This window comes from Rhinolophus sinicus, linkage group LG09, assembly GCF_036562045.2.
Source record: "Rhinolophus sinicus isolate RSC01 linkage group LG09, ASM3656204v1, whole genome shotgun sequence".
NCBI lineage: Eukaryota > Metazoa > Chordata > Mammalia > Chiroptera > Rhinolophidae > Rhinolophus > Rhinolophus sinicus.
Window position 1 is genome coordinate 67884076 of NC_133758.1, and position 10557 is coordinate 67894632.

At 38.8% G+C, this 10557-nt stretch overlaps 1 non-coding gene across 1 annotated transcript; it reads left to right on the forward strand.

Moving 5' to 3' along the window:
- Positions 1-10170: 10170 nt before the first annotated feature.
- On the forward strand, positions 10171-10295 carry LOC141567028 (U6atac minor spliceosomal RNA). Its single transcript, XR_012489427.1, has one exon. It is a non-coding gene; the product is annotated as a U6atac minor spliceosomal RNA (small nuclear RNA).
- Positions 10296-10557: the final 262 nt, after the last annotated feature.

Here is a 10557-nt window from a genome sequence, read left to right on the forward strand (position 1 = left end):
TCCAAACTTTGTTAACAAGGCAATGTTTTATGACAAGGATGCTAATTTTAGGTTCATATATTTGCTCTGTAAATATATGTGGTTGTTCGTTATTAATTTAACACTCACTAGTGTTAAGGAAAGAAACAGTGAGTCAGACACCATTTATGTGCATCCTGAGCAATTAGTTTCTTTGAAATTAGAGGCAGAGAATCAGGTTGGTCTTAAAGTCTTCTCATGAGCTTGTGGAGACAGTTTTGTCTGGTTTGCAATCACTATTGTGTCTAGTATCCCGAAACAGTAATGCTTGGTACCTGTTCAACTCTCCAGGTTGTTGCAGGCTTTGAAAGGGTCATGCCTTCAGATTTGAACTGTCCTCTATCACTGAAGAATCTAAATTGTTTCTGCTCAGGAAACCCGAATTCTACCATCACTGCAGATAAAGTGTCTTGTCGTTCATGGCTCTGGATCCTACCTTTTCTTTGAGAGAGTCTTTTCTGCCAACTTCACTCCCTTTCATGTGTAGCTGCATAAAGTGAATGATAAATTGCAAAACTCGTCACTCGGAAGCTGGCCAAAACCAGATCCAAACTATAACTCTATTTGCTGCTACCTTCATTTCCACCTGGTTTCATCTCTTAATTGGGGCTGTGATGAGATCAAGAGTCACTTTAGGAAGACACAGGATGATGGAAAAAGAAAAAAAAACAAAGGCTTTTTGTTTCTTTCTAACTTCTGCAAGAAGTTTAGTAAGCAGAGGAATCCTTCTTTTGTTTACATCTAGCTTTTCTTGAGTTCTGTTTAATTTAGTCAACATACTTTATTCATCAGGGAAAAAAAACGAAGCAACTTACTTCCAAATACTAGAGCAAGAGGATATTTGGTCTCTGGATAATCTTCTAAGGAAGAATGAGGAAATCAAGAAGAAGATTGTTAAGGGAGTGACTCATTCAGTGTGGTAAACATTAGTGCTGCTTTCCAGTGTTGCTGGTTCTTCTCTCCTCCTGGACACTTGGGAGGACTGCTTGAAGTTTGTGACCACGTGATTTGCTTTAGTCAATGACTAATAAGAAGAAGCCATGTGTGTAACTTCTGGGTGGAAGCATTCAAGAGCCAATATATAATTTTCCATGCTCTCTTTTCCTGCTGTGACAAACACTTGAAATATCATGATGAAATAGTGGCATCATAAGGTGATTTGGACTAATTCTATACCTGGAGCCAAACTCACCACCAGTCACCATTGCACATGTAGGAGAAATGATAAGTATTTATTGTGTTAAGCCATAGAGACTTTCTTTTCTTATTACTGCAGCTAACTTAGCACGTCCTAGCTGAACTATTGTGACACTGATCATGCCCAAAGAAAAGATCTCCACTGATATTTTGGGATCACATGCTAAAAAAGTATTTTTGCTATTCAGTCAGCAAGTCTTTTCCTCTCTGAAATTTTTGTGCCTCACTCTTATATGACAAAGGAGAGCTAAAGATCACCAAATATTTGATAAAGCCTCAAATTTGAGAGGCCAAGTACAAAGCCAACAGGGAAAACAAAAACAAGAAAAAAACACAGGTGATTAATGAAGCAGGAGGAAGAAAAGAACATCATCAGAAAGAAAAGAGCTATATTACATCCATGAAACAAAACAAAGTTACATATAATAAAAAATAAGAAATTAAAAAGAGCTCTTATAGGTGAAAGATATGATAGCAGAAATTTTTAAATAATCCAATAGAAAGATTGGAAGAGAACTCTCCTAGGATGATGAACAGTTTATCTTTTTACTCCTATTGTCTCAATTTAATCTGATTAGAGTTTCAATCCCTGGGCTCCAATCTCTAATTAATATATGTTACAGGAAGCTTGAACAGAGAGAGAGAACAGAGGAGGAAATTATCAAAGAAATACACAGAATAAAAATTCTCAGAGAAATGGGTCAGTAAAGTAGCCAGCACAATTAATAAAAGAAGAAACACTCCAACACATATCAGAATGAAACTTCAAAATACCAAGAATAAGACATCGTAAAAACTTCCGGAAAAAAAATTAAAATGATGGCAGTCAAAATGTCATCAGACTTAACAGCAGTGCTGGAAGCTACATGACAACAGTGCAATGCCTTTAGCATTCTAAGGACAAACAATTTTCAATCTAAAATTCTACACCCAGATAACCAAGTGTTGGTAGAATTATTAGCTATGCAAAGTCTGAAAACTTATACTCCTACTGTTACCAGACCAAACCAAGTCCAATTACTTGGTACCATGTTTCCCCGAAAATAAGACCTAGTCAATCAGCTCTAATGCATCTTTTGGAGCAAAATTTAGTATAAGACCCGGTTTATATTATATTTTATTATATTATATTATATTGTATTACATAAGATCCGGTCTTATATAAGACCTGGTATTATATTATATTATATTATACCAGGTCTTATGTAATATTATATTATATAAGACCCAGTCTTTATGTTAATTTTTGCTCCAAAAGACACATTACAGCTGCTTGTCCGGCTAGGTCTTATTTTCGGGGAAGCAGGGTAGTTGCCAGCCAAAACACAACTCAGGTGCTTTCATGAGAAGGAATTTCACTGGGAGCTGGCAAGCAAGGAACACACTAGGGATCACTCCCAGGGCAGTGTGTCCACAAGAAAGGAATGGGTATGTCTTTATTCAGGGAAATCATGCATAAACATGAAGGTGAATTTTGTCATTACATGCATAGGAGGGGACATTCCTGCACCTGCTCAGTTAGCAAACATACCTGTACATACATCCCATGTTAAAAAATGGCAGAAAATCTCCACCTTTATTGTTAGATTAATAATAAAGGTATAATGAGAAATGTTCACGAGGAGGCGAGTTGAAGGCCCACCAGGCTGCTTCAGCCAACCCTGGGCAGTTTGAACCTGATTAGCCCCTGACTCTGTGTATCATTCCCCACATCTCCCTGAAAAGATAGGTCTGACAATTGTCAAGGTAGGGGTGGCATAGGTAAGGAAGAAAGTTTAACCCTTCTGTTAAACTGTTAGCAAATCACAGGATGTGGTTAGCACACCTTATAACAATTAGGGTGATCTATGTGGGTTTAACGGTTAAGCAAAGTTATGAATTCTAAATTAAAGTTAATCTATGCTAGCCTACCTGCAAGGTCGTGTGTGTGTGTGTGTGTGTGTGTGTGTGTGTGTGTTATACATATATATTAAGTTACACAATACATTTCTCTAAAAACACGTGCTCCACCCAAACCTACTCCACTAAGATAATAGTAGTTAGTATTTATATATTTGCTCATTTAATCTTCAACAAACTGGATGAGGTAAGTAGTATTCTTTTCATCATTATTTTACAGATGGGAATATTGAGTTATAGACAGGCAGTCTCTCCAAGGTAATAATATTATGCTAAGTGAAGTAAGTCAGACAGAGAAAGACAAATACCATATGATCTCACTTATATGTGGAATCTAAAGAATAGAATCGATGAACGAACTAATCAGAAACAGTCTCAGAGATATAGAAGAAAAACTGAGGGTTGCTAGATGGGAGGGGGGTGGGATGAGGGAGAAGGTGAGGGGATTAGAAGGCACAATAGGTAACCACAAGATTGCCACGGGGATACAAAAGCCAGTTTGGGGAATGTACTCAATAATGTTGTAAAGATTTTGTAGGTTATCCGATGGACACTTGTCTCATTAGGGAGACCACTTCAGGGAAGATGTAGATGCTTGATCACTGCACTGTACACCTGAAGCTGAAGCTGAATAATAATGAATGTCAACTATAATTATATATATGTGTATATATGTATATATACATCTATTATACATAGTCACAAGAAGTGGAGTACGCATAAGGAATAGAGACAGTGGAAATGTAACGACTGTATGCTATGTCAGAGGGGTAGTAGATTGGGGGAGGGAGGTTATCACTGTGTGAGGGATATAAATGATAAATGTCTAACTATTACATTGTTTTGTACACCTGAAACAAACAAACAAACTGAAAAAAAAGGTCTTCAAAATAAAAATGCTAATGACAACCAGAAAAAAAAAAGAGTCAAGCAGGGCCTTACTGTGACTTCTGTGGGCCATAGCACTTATGCTTTTATCTCTCCTGCATCAAAGAAACAATTATACTTATGACTGCAGAAAAAAAAAAATAATAATAATAATATAGAGCTGGAATCTGAACTCTGGTGGTCTGATTCCAGAGCCCGTGAATAGGTCACTATTTTACAAGACCTCCCACACAGACATTTAACCCAGAAAACTGTGCTCAACACAGTCAAAGAAGACAAAGGAAATTCTCAGAATAATAGCTGTACAGCACACACAAAGAAAAATAGTCAAGATTGGAATAGAAGAATGAAGGACTCTAAGAAGAATATATCCAGAGAGAAAAGGAATTGTTTATCTGGTATGTTTGATCACAGTAAAACTTTATTAAGATGATGGCCTGGGAAGATTAAATCTAAGTAAATGAAATCATGAACAATTTTTGAACTCCAGGAAAAACTAAAGTGAACAATAAAACAAGCATAGTTTACCATCTACTTCAGAAATAAAATCATTTACATATTTATAGTATGTATATGCTGAATATTGATTTAACCAAAAACTGTGGTAAAAATATATTTTGAGGCTGGACTTCCAACTATGGTGGAGTGATGAGATTAGAAAATTTTCTCTCCAAAACACAAGTATGAAACTGGACAAAATTATCAAAAAAAACAATCACTTAGGAGCTCAGGAAGGTAATCAAAGGCAATCAACAAATTAAAAAGCATGTATGCATGAAAACTGCTAGCCCTCTGAGTAAGAAAAGAGAGAGTTTGCAGCTCTTTTGCCTGGGGCTGCTCCCATACCCTCCAGCTCAGCAGCTTCACACCCAGAGGGGACTGATTGGATTGGGAACAGAGAGCAAAAGTGACCAGAGTCATTTTCAGTGTAAGTAGTAAATTTGGTAGGAAACAAGAAAAATTCATAGCTCTGTGAGACTAAGGTGTGGTCTGGTTAGAATGAGTAGCAAACCAGCCAAAAATGTACAGAGAGATACTGGAGATGAAAGCACCAAAGAAGTAGTAGACAAACTCTCTGCACATCCTTGCAGACTGGGGTGTTGGGTGCCTGCATTCAGGAAGTTCAACAGAGTCCATTAGAAAGTAAAAGTTGAAGCAAACTTGAAAATGCCTAAATTGTCAATGTACTATTTTATTCTACATGCAGCTCCATTGGCAGAGAGTGAAAGCTTTATGGGCTGGGGCTGTTTGAACACAACCTTCTGACCAGTTAGTTGTTGGCTAACCACTAAGTATTCCCAGGAAGTCAGAATAAAATAATAAACAAAAGGGTTAAAAAAAAAAAAAAAAAAAAAAAACTGAGCAGAGACATTAACAGCTGCGACGCATTGCAGAGGAGAGAGAGTCTTAATATTAAATCCAGGCAAGTTACTAAAACAACAGCAACCTTCAGATATACATATTCAGATATAAATATGTATATTCAGATATATATATACACATATATATGTGTGCATATATATATATATATATATATATATATATATATATATATATATCAGAATCCAGAGTTGCTGCAATATTTTATTTACAATGTCTAATTTCCAACAAAAAATTCTGAGACAGGCAATGAAACAGAAAATGTGATCATAGTCAGGGGAAAAAAACAGTCAATAGAAGTTGACTCTGATGTTGAACTTAGCAACAAAGACTTTAAAGCTGCTCTTATAAATATGTTCAAAGAATTAAATGAAACCATGTTTAAATAATTTTAAAGGAAAATATGATATGACTCACAAACAGGAAATCTCAATAAAGAAACTGAAACTATAAAAAGCGAGCCAAATGGAAATTCTAGTATCTAAAATTATAATAACCAAAATAAAATAGTCACTATATGGTCTCAACAATAAATTTGAGACTGTGGAAGTAAGAAACTAAACCTGAGGATAGATCAATAGAAATTATCTAATCTGAAGAACAGAGAGACAAAAAGATTGAAGAAAAAAAGAACAGAGCTTTAGAGACCTGTGGGATAACATCACGCATACCAATGCATATGTACTTGGAATCCCAGAAGGAGAGGAAAGAGAAAAAGAGGCAGAAAAAAAAAATCTTTTTCAGATATTTCATTGTTATTGTATAGAAATGCAACTGATTTCTATATAATGATTTTGTGTCCTGCGACTTGACTGAGTTTGTTGATTAGTTCTAACGGTTTTTGGTGGAGTCTTTAGGATTTTCAATATAAAATATCATATCATCTGCAAACAAAGACAATTTTACTTCTTCCTTTCCAATTTGGATGCCTTTTATTTCTTTTTCTACCCTTGTTGCTCTGGCGAGGACTTCCAGTATGATGTTAAATGAAGAGTGGTGACAGTGGACACCCTTTGTCTTGTTTCTGATCTTAGAGGGAAAGCTTTCAACTTTTAACCATTGCATTTAAAAAAAGCTGTGGGCTTTTCACATATGGGGTTCATTATGCTGAGGTATGTTCCTTCTATGCCAAATTTGTTGAGAGGTTTTATTATAAAGGAACGTTGTATTTTGTCAAATTTGGGGGAACATCTATTGAGATAATCATACAATTTTTATCTTTCATTCTATAAATATGGTGTTTATTGCATATGTTGAACCATCTTTTCATCTCTGAAATAAATCTTGCTTGGTCATAGTGTATGTTGAATTGGATTTGCTAATATTTTATTGAGAATTTGTGCATTTATATTTATCAGGGATATTGGTGTTTAGGGTTCTTGTACTGTCCTTATCTGACTTTAGTATCAAGGTAATGCTGGCCTCATAAAATGAGTTTGGGAATATTCTCTCCTCCTCAATTTTTGGAAGAGTATGTGTCATGCAGGGTGGCATGTGGGGTCTCAGCTCCCGCTCCCCACATAAGAACACAGGATATGGTGAAGCCAAAAAGGAACACCCACAGAACCATAGGTAGGGGAGTCATACCACTATATTCTCGCTGGCAGCTGGGTTGGAGACACAGGAGGCAGGAGCCACATGATCCGCAACCTGCCATCCACTTCTCTGGCAGACAACCTCACTTGCTAGCTGTAATCTGCAATCCACACTCCGCCACTTGCTAGCTCAGCCACCATCTTCTTACTAGCCCCCATTTGCTGCTAGCATAGCCATGGCAGTTATATTAGTGGCCAATGACTCACTGGTTACAGCTGATGGCCATCCAATCACAGTTGATGGGCATTTACTACCCGAGTGAGCACCTTTCCACGTGAGGGCGAGAGCCTGGAAACTGCACTCCTGGCTCTGTCCCCACAGTGTGAGAAGAATTCTTCAGCTCCACAATCTCTGCTTTGTTCTTTTTTATGATTCTTATCTCTTTGATAAACTTCTCATTTATGGTTTTCCTGATTTCCTGTTGAATTATTTTTCTGTTTTCTTGTAGCTCATTGTGTTTCCTTAAAACATCTTGTTTTGGCGTTCAGTTACCAGGAGTTTATTGTGATTTTTGGTTGGTGTCATGTTACTTTGTTTTTTCATGTTCCTTGAAGTTTTGCATTGGGGTCTTTGCAGTCACCTCCTGTAGTCTCTACTAACTGCATTTGGAAGAGAGATCCCTTCCTTCCATCAGCCCTGCTAGAGGTTCTGAGGCTTTCTCAGGCCTTCTATGAATACACCTGTTCCATTTATCTTGCTCCCTCTTGTGGCAGAATTCTTAAGCCTGCGTGCCTTCTCTGGATCCTGAAAGGCGCCAGGCCCAGGCTCACAGCCTTCCTTTTGTTTTCCCACACATGACCCTAAAGCTCAAGTTTGTGGTCTCTCTCTGCCTGTAGATTCAGCCAAATTTCTGCATGTGTTCACTGGACATCTGCCACAACCCACTAGTGCCATGGTCAGAAGTATGCACAGGGGGCAGGCCACAGGGTGCTGGTGTGTGGGGGTGAGGCATGGGGAGCACTGGTTGCCCAGGGAGCAGCTGGAGCTGATGTGTGGTGAGCAACTCCCGGAAGCTTGTGGGCAGTCTTCATGATGGAATCCGCAAGGCAGTGAGGATCCATGTCCTTTTAATGTCCTCAAAGAGTTCTAACTGCCACTCTCCCACCCTCCAAATTATAGAGATCCCACTTTAATACTCTGAAGGATAAGAGAGAGAGATGAGCCCACTCGGCAGAGTCCTGTACAGCTTGGGGGTAGGGTGCTCACTCCCATGCTCTCTCTTTCACCTGCGGGATAAATCAGGGCCAGGGAAGGTCTTTCTTGGCCCTAAGCTGCGCCACCTTGAGGGAGAGGTGATGTAGGTAAAATCACATAGTTTTTCTTACCCTCTCCAGTGCATTCAAACTTGTAGTTTTTGCTCCAACAAAGTATTGGAACCTTTCTGGAAACTTGGACAAAGGCTCTGTCCTCCATGAGTGATTGTTTTAAGTCAGTGTTCACCAGGGGCTCCCATGTCGTGACCAAGAGGAACCAGTTCACGGCCACAACAGAGTCCAGAGCTGGGACCCAGGTCTGTCTGCCCACAGGTCGGTGAGACTCCTCCCAGGTCACCTGGCATATGCTGCTGGACCAACAGCTCCCTCAAACGCACTTTTTTCTGTGGGTGGACATTGAATTTTTGTTGTTACAGAGTGAGACAAAAATGAAGGATGCCTTATGCTCGTATAATACTGACATCACCTCCTCTGAATAGCTCCTTACCCTAGTGTATAATTCTACTGTCGTGCGAGAGACCCTGCTCACTGTGCCATTTGTCGTGCAGGAGACCCTGCTAGCTGCACCATTTGTTGTGCGAGGCAGCCTGCAGGGTCTCTGGTCCCACTCCCCACATAAGAATGCAAGATATGGTGAGGCCAAAAAGGAACACCCACAGGGCCATAGATAAGGGAGTCATACCACTATAGTCTCACTGGCACCTCTATAGTCTCACTGGAGGCTGGATCCATATGACCTGCAACCTGCTGTCTGCTTCTCTGCCTGCCAGCCGACCAACTGACCAACCAACACAGCTGCGGCAGTTATATCAGTGGCTAATTGGTTAACTGGTTACAGCTAATGGTCAATCAGCCATAGCTGATGGCCATCTGCTACCTGAGTTAGCACCTTTCCACGTGAGGCTGAGAGCCTGGAAACTGCTCTCTGGGACTCTGTCCCCACATCTACACTGAAAGCTTTTTTCTTTTGGTGCCTCACATATATCATCTGCTTTTCTTATATTGCTCGTTCCTCAAAAGTAGAACCAAAAATAGAGATTTTTAAGTGAAAGTGATTTAATGGCTTTACTCCAAGTGATATGGGGATGTGGTAGTGAGTTGAGTAAATGGGAATGAATGGAATAACTTAGATTTTGAAAGAATCATTTTGGCTGCTGGTGTTAAAACAGATGGGAGTCATGGGTGGACTCAGTGACATCCGTTAGAAGCTATTGCAATAATCTAGGTAAGAGATAATTGTGACTTGTACCAAGTGGTAACAGTGGAGAAGGTAAAATATGATTGGCTTCTAGGTATATTTTGGAAGTAGAACTGACAGAATTTGCTGCCAGATTGGCTGAGGCATATAAGAAAAAGACAGACTTAAAGGAGGACACCAAAGTTTTGGAGAAAACGTTAAACAGAACCAAAGTGTCACTACTTACATGGAGATGACTGGGAGGGAGTAGATTTTTTCCAGTTTTTGTTAAGTTTGAGATTGTCATTAAACATCTGGTTAGAGATGATGAATAGGTAATTGAATATTCAAGTCCCTATAACAAGTGAGAAGTTTAGGCTAGAGATATAAATTTACAAGTTATTAGTAAGCTTACATAAGGCATTTAAAGCTGTAAGACTCAGTGAAATCACCAAGGAAGTGAGTGTAGATATAAAAGAGAAGAGGACTAAGGTCTTATTCCTAGAGCACTGCAATATTACAAAGCCAAGAATAACCAGGAAAGGAAATGAGACTGAGAAGGAGTCAGGCAGAAAATCAAGAGAGTGTAGAGTCTTGGAAATCAAGAAAAAGAAAAAAGCTTATAAAAGAGAAGGAAGTGAACACCTGTGTCAAATCCTATTGTTATATCAATTAAGTAAGGCCTGAGAATGGACTATTGGATTTAATGAGGTGAAAATCATTGGTGACCTTGACAAAAAAGTTTTAGTAGAGATGTTAGGCACAAGTCTGATTGGAGTGGATATAAGAGTGAATGGGGGAGTGTTGTGTTAAAGGAGAGGTTAGCACTCTAGTCTTGACAAGTATGGAAGAGGGCCTTGGACCTGACTACATGCATCCAGTTAAGATACTGCCACCTACTTTGTGGCATATAACCATTGTATTTTTATGCTAAGTGAAGTAAGTCAGACAGAGAAAGACAAACAGTGGTTTCACTTATATGTGGAATCTGAATAAACAAAACAAACAAAACAAAAACAGACTCATGGAAAAAGAGAAAAAAGGGATGGTTGTCAGAGGGGATGGGAATAGAGGATGGGTGAAAAGGTAAAGGGGAGTGTAGTCAATAACATTGTGATAAGTTTGCACAGTGACAGAGGATAACTAGAATTAATGGGGTGATCACATTGTAAGACATAAAAATTCCAA